We start from the raw sequence: 11,960 nt of genomic DNA on the forward strand, positions 1-11,960 counted from the left end.
TGGCCTTTTGCAGTCTAATAACTGCGTCATCCGTAAATCACGTGGTTCCATATGCCTGCGCAGGTTACCATTGGACTATTCCTTCCAGTCTCAATGCACTACAACGTTTCCAGTGGTTTTCCTTAGCGCCGTGGCCTTAGAACACTCTTAACTACGTGCACGGCGCTATAAAGACCGCAATAAGGCCCTTTGCAGTCTAATAAAAGCCTAACACGTAAATCACGTGGTTCCATCTCCCTGGACAGGTTACCATTGGACTAGTCGTTCTAGTCTCAATGCGCTACAACATCTCAAGTCGTTTTCATTAGCGCCGTCACCTTAGAACACTCTTAACTACGTGCACAGTCCTATAAAGGCTGTAATATGGCCTTTTGCAGTCTAATAAAGGCCTCACACGTAAATCACGTGGTTCCATCTGCCTGCTCAGGTTACCATTGGACTAGTCGTTCCAGTCTCAATGCGCTACAACGTCCCAAGTGGTTTTCATTAGTGCCGTTGGGTTAGAACAATCTTAAGTACACGCACAGTCCTATAAAGGCTGTAATATGGCCTTTTGCAGTCCAATAAAGGCCTCACACGTAAATCACGTGGATCCATCTCCCTGGGCAGGTTACCATTGGACTATTCCTTCCAGTCTCAATGCACTACAACGTTCCAAGTGGTTTTCCTTAGCGCTGTGGCCTTAGAACACTCTTATCTACGTGCACAGCGCCATAAAGACCGTAATAAGGCCCTTTGCAGTCTAATAAAAGCTTCACACGTTAATCACCTGGTTTCACCTGCCTGTGCAGGTTATCATTGGACTTTTTGCTCCAGTTGCAATGCGCTTCAACGTCCCAAGTCGTTTCCATTAGCGGCGTTGCCTGAGAACAATCTTAAGTATGCGCACAGTCCTATAAAGGCTGTAATAGGGCCTTTTGCAGTTTAATAAAGGCCTCACACGTAAATCACGTGGTTCCATCTCCCTGGACAGGTTACCATTTGACTATTCTTTCCAGTTTCAATGCACTACAACGTTCCAAGTGGTTTTCCTTAGCGCCGTGGCCTTAGAACAATCTTTAGTACACGCACATTCCTATAAATGCTGTAATATGGCCTTTTGCAGTGTAATAACAGCCTCATACGTATATCACGTGGTTCCATCTGCCTGCGCAGGTTACCATTGGCCTAGTCGTTCCAGTCTCAATGCGCTACAACATCCCAAGTCGTTTTCATTAGCGCCGTCACCTTAGAACACTCTTAACTACGTGCACAGTCCTATAAAGGCTGTAATATGGCCTTTCGCAGTCTAATAAAGGCCTCACACGTAAATCACGTGGTTCCATCTGCCTGCGCAGGTTACCATTGGACTAGCCGATCGAGTCTCAATGCACTGCAAATTTCCAAGTGGTTTTCTTTAGCGTCGTGACCTTAGAACAATCTTAAGTACGCGTGCATTCCTATAAAGGCTGTAATATGGCCTTTTGCAGTCTAATAAAGGTCTCACACGTAAATCACGTGGTTACATCTGCCTGCGCAGGTTACCATTGGACTAGTCGATCCAGTCTCAATGCACTACAACGCTCCAAGTAGTTTTCTCAAGTGCAGTGGCCTTAGAACTCTCTAAACTACGTGCACAGTCCTATAACGACCTTAATATGGCCCTTTTTAGTCTAATAAAGGCCTCACACGTAAATCACGTGGTTCCATCTGCCTGCACAGGTTACCATTGGAGTAGTCGTTCCAGACTCAATGCACTACAACGTCCCAAGTCGTTTTCATTAGCACCGTTGCCTTAGAAAAATCTTACGTACGCGTACATTCCTATGAAGGCTGTAATATGGCCTTTTGCAGTCTAAAAAAGGCCTCACACGTAAATCACGTGGTTCCATCTGCCTGCGCAGGTTACCATTGGACTAGGCGTTCCAGTCTCAATGCGCTACAACGTCCCAAGTGGTTTTCATTAGTGCCGTTGGGTTAGAATAATCTTAAGTACGCGCACAGTCCTATAAAGGCTGTCATATGGCCTTTTGCCATCCAATAAAGGCCTCACACGTAAATCACGTGGTTCCATCTCCCTGGGCAGGTTACCATTGGACTAGTCCTGCAAGTCTCAATTTGCTACAACGTCCCAAGTGGTTTTCCTTAGCGCGGTTGCCTTACAACACTCTTAACTACGTGCACAGTCCTATAAAGGCTGTAAAATGGCCTTTTGCATTATAATAAAGGCTTCACACGTAAATCACGTGGTTTCACCTGTCTGTGCAGGTTACCATTGGCCCATTCCTTCCAGTCTCAATGAGCTACAACGTCTCAAGTTGTTTTCATTGGCGAAGTTGCCTTACAACACTCTTAACTACGTGCACAGTGCTATAAAGGCTGTAATATGGCCTTTTGCAGTCTAATAACTGCGTCATCCGTAAATCACGTGGTTCCATATGCCTGCGCAGGTTACCATTGGACTTGTTGTTCCAGTCTCAATGCACTACAACGTTTCCAGTGGTTTTCCTTAGCGCCGTGGCCTTAGAACACTCTTAACTACGTGCACGGCGCTATAAAGACCGCAATAAGGCCCTTTGCAGTCTAATAAAAGCCTAACACGTAAATCACGTGGTTCCATCTCCCTGGACAGGTTACCATTGGACTAGTCGTTCTAGTCTCAATGCGCTACAACATCTCAAGTCGTTTTCATTAGCGCCGTTACCTTAGAACACTCTTAACTACGTGCACAGTCCTATAAAGGCTGTAATATGGACTTTTGCGGTCTAATAACTACCTCATTCGTTAATCACGTGGATTCACCTGCCTGCGCAGATTACCATTAGACTATTCGCTCCATTCGCAATGCGCTTCAACGTCCCAAGTCGTTTCCATTAGCGCCGTTGCCTGAGAACAATCTTAAGTATGCGCACAGTCCTATAAAGGCTGTAATAGGGCCTTTTCCAGTTTAATAAAGGCCTCACACGTAAATCACGTGGTTCCATCTCCCTGGACAGGTTACCATTTGACTATTCTTTCCAGTTTCAATGCACTACAACGTTCCAAGTGGTTTTCCTTAGCGCCGTGGCCTTAGAACAATCTTTAGTACACGCACATTCCTATAAATGCTGTAATATGGCCTTTTGCAGTGTAATAACAGCCTCATACGTATATCACGTGGTTCCATCTGCCTGCGCAGGTTACCATTGGCCTAGTCGTTCCAGTCTCAATGCGCTACAACATCCCAAGTCGTTTTCATTAGCGCCGTCACCTTAGAACACTCTTAACTACGTGCACAGTCCTATAAAGGCTGTAATATGGCCTTTCGCAGTCTAATAAAGGCCTCACACGTAAATCACGTGGTTCCATCTGCCTGCGCAGGTTACCATTGGACTAGCCGATCGAGTCTCAATGCACTGCAAATTTCCAAGTGGTTTTCTTTAGCGTCGTGACCTTAGAACAATCTTAAGTACGCGTGCATTCCTATAAAGGCTGTAATATGGCCTTTTGCAGTCTAATAAAGGTCTCACACGTAAATCACGTGGTTACATCTGCCTGCGCAGGTTACCATTGGACTAGTCGATCCAGTCTCAATGCACTACAACGCTCCAAGTAGTTTTCTCAAGTGCAGTGGCCTTAGAACTCTCTAAACTACGTGCACAGTCCTATAACGACCTTAATATGGCCCTTTTTAGTCTAATAAAGGCCTCACACGTAAATCACGTGGTTCCATCTGCCTGCACAGGTTACCATTGGAGTAGTCGTTCCAGACTCAATGCACTACAACGTCCCAAGTCGTTTTCATTAGCACCGTTGCCTTAGAAAAATCTTACGTACGCGTACATTCCTATGAAGGCTGTAATATGGCCTTTTGCAGTCTAAAAAAGGCCTCACACGTAAATCACGTGGTTCCATCTGCCTGCGCAGGTTACCATTGGACTAGGCGTTCCAGTCTCAATGCGCTACAACGTCCCAAGTGGTTTTCATTAGTGCCGTTGGGTTAGAATAATCTTAAGTACGCGCACAGTCCTATAAAGGCTGTCATATGGCCTTTTGCCATCCAATAAAGGCCTCACACGTAAATCACGTGGTTCCATCTCCCTGGGCAGGTTACCATTGGACTAGTCCTGCAAGTCTCAATTTGCTACAACGTCCCAAGTGGTTTTCCTTAGCGCGGTTGCCTTACAACACTCTTAACTACGTGCACAGTCCTATAAAGGCTGTAAAATGGCCTTTTGCATTATAATAAAGGCTTCACACGTAAATCACGTGGTTTCACCTGTCTGTGCAGGTTACCATTGGCCCAGTCCTTCCAGTCTCAATGAGCTACAACGTCTCAAGTTGTTTTCATTGGCGAAGTTGCCTTACAACACTCTTAACTACGTGCACAGTGCTATAAAGGCTGTAATATGGCCTTTTGCAGTCTAATAACTGCGTCATCCGTAAATCACGTGGTTCCATATGCCTGCGCAGGTTACCATTGGACTTGTTGTTCCAGTCTCAATGCACTACAACGTTTCCAGTGGTTTTCCTTAGCGCCGTGGCCTTAGAACACTCTTAACTACGTGCACGGCGCTATAAAGACCGCAATAAGGCCCTTTGCAGTCTAATAAAAGCCTAACACGTAAATCACGTGGTTCCATCTCCCTGGACAGGTTACCATTGGACTAGTCGTTCTAGTCTCAATGCGCTACAACATCTCAAGTCGTTTTCATTAGCGCCGTTACCTTAGAACACTCTTAACTACGTGCACAGTCCTATAAAGGCTGTAATATGGACTTTTGCGGTCTAATAACTACCTCATTCGTTAATCACGTGGATTCACCTGCCTGCGCAGATTACCATTAGACTATTCGCTCCATTCGCAATGCGCTTCAACGTCCCAAGTCGTTTCCATTAGCGCCGTTGCCTGAGAACAATCTTAAGTATGCGCACAGTCCTATAAAGGCTGTAATAGGGCCTTTTCCAGTTTAATAAAGGCCTCACACGTAAATCACGTGGTTCCATCTCCCTGGACAGGTTACCATTTGACTATTCTTTCCAGTTTCAATGCACTACAACGTTCCAAGTGGTTTTCATTAGCGCCGTGGCCTTAGAACAATCTTTAGTACACGCACATTCCTATAAAGGCTGTAATATGGCCTTTTGCAGTGTAATAACGGCCTCATACGTAAATCACGTGGTTCCATCTGCCTGCGCAGGTTACCATTGGACTAGTCGTTCCAGTCTCAATGCGCTACAACATCCCAAGTCGTTTTCATTAGCGCCGTCACCTTAGAACACTCTTAACTACGTGCACAGTCCTATAAAGGCTGTAATATGGCCTTTTGCAGTCTAATAAAGGCCTCACACGTAAATCACGTGGTTCCATCTGCCTGCGCAGGTTACCATTGGACTAGCCGATCGAGTCTCAATGCACTGCAAATTTCCAAGTGGTTTTCTTTAGCGTCGTGGCCTTAGAACAATCTTAAGTATGCGTGCATTCCTATAAAGGCTGTAATATGGCCTTTTGCAGTCTAATAAAGGTCTCACACGTAAATCACGTGGTTCCATCTGCCTGCGCAGGTTACCATTGGACTAGTCGATCCAGTCTCAATGCACTACAACGCTCCAAGTGGTTTTCCTAAGTGCAGTGGCCTTAGAACTCTCTAAACTACGTGCACAGTCCTATAACGACCTTAATATGGCCCTTTTCAGTCTAATAAAGGCCTCACACGTAAATCACGTGGTTCCATCTGCCTGCGCAGGTTACCATTGGAGTAGTCGTTCCAGTCTCAATGCACTACAACGTCCCAAGTCGTTTTCATTAGCGCCGTTGCCTTAGAAAAATCTTACGTACGCGCACAGTCCTAAAAAGGCTGTAATATGGCCTTTTGCAGTCTAAAAAAGGCCTCACACGTAAATCACGTGGTTCCATCTGCCTGCGCAGGTTACCATTGGACTAGGCGTTCCAGTCTCAATGCGCTACAACGTCCCAAGTGGTTTTCATTAGTGCCGTTAGGTTAGAACAATCTTAAGTACGCGCACAGTCCTATAAAGGCTGTAATATGGCCTTTTGCAGTCCAATAAAGGCCTCACACGTAAATCACGTGGTTCCATCTCCCTGGGCAGGTTACCATTGGACTATTCCTTCCAGTCTCAATGCACTACAACGTTCCAAGTGGTTTTACTTAGCGCTGTGGCCTTAGAACACTCTTATCTACGTGCACAGCGCCATAAAGACCGTAATAAGGCCTTTTGCAGTCTAATAAATTTGCCTGTGCACGTTACCATTGGACTAGTCGTTCCAGTCTCAATACACTACAACGTACCAAGCGGTTTTCCTTAGCGTCGTTGCCTTAGAACTCTCTTAACTACGTGCACAGCACTATAAAGTCTGTAATATGGCCTTTTGCAGTTTAATAAAAACCTCACACGTAAATCACGTGGTTACATCTGTGCAAGTTACCATTGGCCTAGTCCTTCCAGTCTCAACGCGCTACAACGTCCCAAGTCGTTTTCATTGGCGAAGTTGCCTTACAACACTCTTAACTACGTGCACAGTCCTCTAAAGGCTGTAATATGGCCTTTGGTAGTCTAATAAAGGCCTCACACGTAAATCACGTGGTTCCATCTGCCTGCGCAGGTTACCATTGGACTAGTCGATCCAGTCTCAATGCACTACAACGCTCCAAGTGGTTTTCCTAAGTGCAGTGGCCTTAGAACTCTCTAAACTACGTGCACAGTCCTATAACGACCTTAATATGGCCCTTTTCAGTCTAATAAAGGCCTCACACGTAAATCACGTGGTTCCATCTGCCTGCGCAGGTTACCATTGGAGTAGTCGTTCCAGTCTCAATGCACTACAACGTCCCAAGTCGTTTTCATTAGCGCCGTTGCCTTAGAAAAATCTTACGTACGCGCACAGTCCTATAAAGGCTGTAATATGGCCTTTTGCAGTCTAAAAAAGGCCTCACACGTAAATCACGTGGTTCCATCTGCCTGCGCAGGTTACCATTGGAGTAGTCGTTCCAGTCTCAATGCACTACACCGTCCCAAGTCGTTTTCATTAGCGCCGTTGCCTTAGAAAAATCTTACGTACGCGCACAGTCCTAAAAAGGCTGTAATATGGCCTTTTGCAGTCTAAAAAGGCCTCACACGTAAATCACGTGGTTCCATCTGCCTGCGCAGGTTACCATTGGACTAGGCGTTCCAGTCTCAATGCGCTACAACGTCCCAAGTGGTTTTCATTAGTGCCGTTAGGTTAGAACAATCTTAAGTACGCGCACAGTCCTATAAAGGCTGTAATATGGCCTTTTGCAGTCCAATAAAGGCCTCACACGTAAATCACGTGGTTCCATCTCCCTGGGCAGGTTACCATTGGACTATTCTTTCCAGTCTCAATGCACTACAACGTTCCAAGTGGTTTTACTTAGCGCTGTGGCCTTAGAACACTCTTATCTACGTGCACAGCGCCATAAAGACCGTAATAAGGCCTTTTGCAGTCTAATAAATTTGCCTGTGCACGTTACCATTGGACTAGTCGTTCCAGTCTCAATACACTACAACGTACCAAGTGGTTTTCCTTAGCGTCGTTGCCTTAGAACTCTCTTAACTACGTGCACAGCACTATAAAGTCTGTAATATGGCCTTTTGCAGTTTAATAAAAACCTCACACGTAAATCACGTGGTTACATCTGTGCAAGTTACCATTGGCCTAGTCCTTCCAGTCTCAACGCGCTACAACGTCCCAAGTCGTTTTCATTGGCGAAGTTGCCTTACAACACTCTTAACTACGTGCACAGTCCTCTAAAGGCTGTAATATGGCCTTTGGTAGTCTAATAAAGGCCTCACACGTAAATCACGTGGTTCCATCTGCCTGCGCAGGTCACCATTGGACTAGCCGATCGAGTCTCAATGCACTGCAAATTTCCAAGTGGTTTTCTTTAGCGTCGTGGCCTTAGAACAATCTTAAGTACGCGTACATTCCTATAAAGGCTGTAATATGGCCTTTTGCAGTCTAATAAAGGTCTCACACGTAAATCACGTGGTTCCATCTGCCTGCGCAGGTTACCATTGGACTAGTCGATCCAGTCTCAATGCACTACAACGCTCCAAGTGGTTTTCCTAAGTGCAGTGGCCTTAGAACTCTCTAAACTACGTGCACAGTCCTATAACGACCTTAATATGGCCCTTTTCAGTCTAATAAAGGCCTCACACGTAAATCACGTGGTTCCATCTGCCTGCGCAGGTTACCATTGGAGTAGTCGTTCCAGTCTCAATGCACTACAACGTCCCAAGTCGTTTTCATTAGCGCCGTTGCCTTAGAAAAATCTTACGTACGCGCACAGTCCTATAAAGGCTGTAATATGGCTTTTTGCAGTCCAATAAAGGCCTCACACGTAAATCACGTGGTTCCATCTCCCTGGGCAGGTTACCATTGGACTATTCCTTCCAGTCTCAATGCGCTACAACATCCCAAGTCGTTTTCATTAGCGCCGTCACATTAGAACACTCTTAACTACGTGCACAGTCCTATAAAGGCTGTAATATGGCCTTTTGCGGTCTAATAACTACCTCATACGTTAATCACGTGGTTTCACCTGCCTGCGCAGATTACCATTATACTATTCGCTCCATTCGCAATGCGATTCAACGTCCCAAGTCGTTTCCATTAGCGCCGTTGCCTGAGAACAATCTTAAGGTGGTTCCCTGGGAAATAAAGCCCTTTTTCATTTTTTTTTCAATATTGAGTATTATATACTGTTGGAAAGGTTATTCTCTCAGCTATAAGGTGGTATAAATGGTTTTCCAAGGTCCTGCAATAATTTTGCAAATTTTACAGAAGTTTCTATACAGGTAGAACCTAAAATTTCGAAAATTTCCTTAGCAACGGTCCTTAGAAACTGATTTAGGCCAATATCTTTTTGTTAAAAAGTCGTAAGGGCGTAAAAATGCCGCCATTTTGACGCCAAAGGGCTGTTCTATCTTGCACAGCAAAGTTTTACTATAAGATATACACCGAAACCATCCTGAAGTGCTTTCAAAGTTAGAGCTCCTGGTGAAAGGTCACTAGAAATTAAAACAAAGGTTGCGAAGCATTTCGCAAGTTGCAAGCAAAATTAAACTATCCAATACTTTGTCCCTAGCGCTTCTTGTTTCTTTGGCGCTAACATCTTCCGAAATACATCAAAATTGAATATCATATAGAAGAACCCTGGGGACGAGGTAGGAAAATGAACGCTCTGCGGAACAATTCGTTGCAGTTTTTTTTGCGAATAGACTGCGCGAGTATTTGATGTGCGAGAAAATTAGATTACGCGAAACTAACAAAAACGAATAACGCGTGTCAAAATTTTGTACCGCCTTTTCCCACAGAATGGTAAAAGTAAAGAGCGCAATACAAAATTACACTTTTAGCAGTATTCCGAAAGATATGTGATACATCGAGTTGTACAACCCGCAGAAGTTGGTCCTAACGTAACGATTTCGTAAATGACCTCACAACAAAACAGTATTTTTTTCACGTAAAAATACCGGCAGTAAAAGCCACAGAATCTGCTGGAACGAATTTCGAAAACTCACGGGAAACAATTAAAACAAAAACAAACAAATCAAACAGTTTTTTAACTTTATCAAGATTTGTTAAATAGCTTCAAATTTGGGCAGAAAAACAATAACGGATTCGCCTTCTTTTCACCACACGCATTAGAAGATTACATCACTCACTCCCATTGTACACAATCTAAAAGAAAAAGAAAACATTTTCATATAGTGAAGCTTCCAGTGCCTTTAAGGGATGGCCAAGTCAATGGAATTGAAAGCGCTGTTTTTCATCTTATAAATAATTAAGGCTAATTCGGAAAAGTATAAAAGAAAAAAACTAAACAATTTGGCAACTTTACTAATTTTATACGCAAAGTTCCAACCATACCAACAGTTTCCAAATCTGACAAAATCATTTTAGAAGTGTTTATTTTTTCAGAATTTGATTGATGCAAGGCCAAGGGAAATTAAATAAGTTTATTGTCCTAGACCCATTTAAAAACATATGCTTCTCATCATTCAGTTTTTTTTCAACCAACATTAATGTAATCACCCAGAGGAAATTATAATGTCTCTTGTGTGTGTTTTAGAAGCTGAGTACACAAATACACAAATATTACAAGTGCTGAACTTTGGCAATCATATTTTGCAATCAGACCCTTTTAAAAACAATGCTGAACCATGTCAATTATTAAATTCAGCACTAATAGAAAAGCACCTTGGATAGGATTCTCTGTTGGGCGAATAAAATGACTGACAAATGGTTTATCGTGAATGAAATAGTAATTTTTACACAAATAATTTAAAAAATAATGAACTTTGTTATGTGGGTTGTTCTCAAACACACGTGAGCGGTGGACAAAAAACTGTGATGTAATTTCTCTTGGTCTATTATTCCTGAGAATATTCTAAAATAAGAGGGTGTCAATAAGCTGCAAACAGCCACATATATAAGGGCGAGTTCGGGCAACTTTTCCAATTAAATTAGTGATTGTCTTCCAAAACCGCCCGCACTTTCCCGAACTTGCCTGGAGCATTTTCAAAATTCAATTCCTTGTAACATACCTTGTGGACGATAGTTGGAAAAAGATGCTTTAAGAGAAAGAAGTTAATAAAAATTAAAAGTTATTTATCAAGTAAATTTTATCAAAAAACATCAAAAACAGTTCTTTTAAGAACTTTACTACCACATAGTTTACTTTATGGTCTATGCAGGTTTTTTCGGGTGAATACTTCAATTTTTTTGCAAAACGCTAAACTTGCCCAAAAACGCCTGCACGTTATACGGCGTATGCAGCTTATCAGCACCCTTGTTCTAAAATTACAAGCAGTTTCGAAGATGCCCACGCCGTTTAGAGGACGTGGTGCGGCTTGAACATCCTTGAAGTTCTGTTTAATGACAGTTTTAATGTTTTAATGTCGTTTTAAACCTTGTTCTCAGGGAGGGTGTACGGAAAACTAATTCCTATTGACAATTACATTGCTGTTGGTTTGATAGCAAAAGAGGATATTTTTTTAATTACTGTAACAGGTTACTTATATAATAAATAAAAAATGATAAAAAACGGTTGGTCAGCTCACTCTAGCGCCCAGAGCTATTTGTTTTGTCTGCGCCCTAGCTACAGGTTTTCCTATATCTGGCTATCAGTTAGGTAGTAATACAGCTTCTCCATATGTATTCTACAAATTACTTTCAATACTTTTATACAAAACTGAGCTCTAGCTAGCTACCTTTCGTATGATTAAGCCTTACCTTGATTTGGATAAAACCAATTAAAATTGATAATATTGTATTCTTACATCTTCTTAGAAACAATAAAATAAAACACAGCTCGGGGCGTTATAATTGTACAAATTACTTCAATTTTTCTTTAGGAAAGGGTACCTTACACAGGAGCTTTCCAATCCAAATAAAATCTCCAGAAAAAGCACAGCAACAAAAAAGCTTAAAATACACAAGTAAAGTCGATTAGAAACAGGACTAGCAATAAATTTTTTCAAAAGAAGAAAACCGTTTTAGTACTATTATATTTCCTTAAAATACAACTATAATAGTATTAGAAGCAAAATTGCAAAGTAATTAATTAATTATTTATACCATAATTAGCTATAATACAAAGAAATAAGGCATATTTTGGGTCTGTAAAATATACGTGTCTAAAATGCCGACTACCGTTTCTTGTTCACGGCATATTCCTCTTTGTGTGTTCAAGTTCGGCGGACGTATAATCCGGACCAAAAGACGGGGGGGGGTCAAAATCCGGGGGTGGGAGGGTACGAGCCGTACTTATTGCATTTTTTACTAAACTTATACTTTAACCCCTCGGTCCAAACTTATTTGTTTTATTAGAAAAAATACCCTAGCTTTATGTGCAAAAATATCAGTCCTATTTCTTTACGCTGATTTTATATGATTTTTTTTCTATCGAAATTTTGAGAATCTCAATAATTCTCTTGGTATACCTCGCGTGTAGCAA

The 11,960-nt window shown here is 42.5% G+C and overlaps 1 long non-coding RNA gene across 1 annotated transcript; it reads right to left on the bottom strand.

Annotated features, from left to right (window-relative positions):
* Window positions 1-9,551: 9,551 nt before the first annotated feature.
* LOC130655567 (uncharacterized) lies at window positions 9,552-11,435 on the bottom strand. The gene is made up of 2 exons (XR_008984687.1): window positions 11,237-11,435; window positions 9,552-9,682 (listed from the first exon to the last, which is right to left on the bottom strand). It is a non-coding gene; the product is annotated as an uncharacterized LOC130655567 (long non-coding RNA).
* Between the last annotated feature and the right edge of the window lie 525 nt (window positions 11,436-11,960).

Source organism: Hydractinia symbiolongicarpus, chromosome 8 (assembly GCF_029227915.1).
Source record: "Hydractinia symbiolongicarpus strain clone_291-10 chromosome 8, HSymV2.1, whole genome shotgun sequence".
Taxonomy (NCBI): Eukaryota; Metazoa; Cnidaria; class Hydrozoa; order Anthoathecata; family Hydractiniidae; genus Hydractinia; species Hydractinia symbiolongicarpus.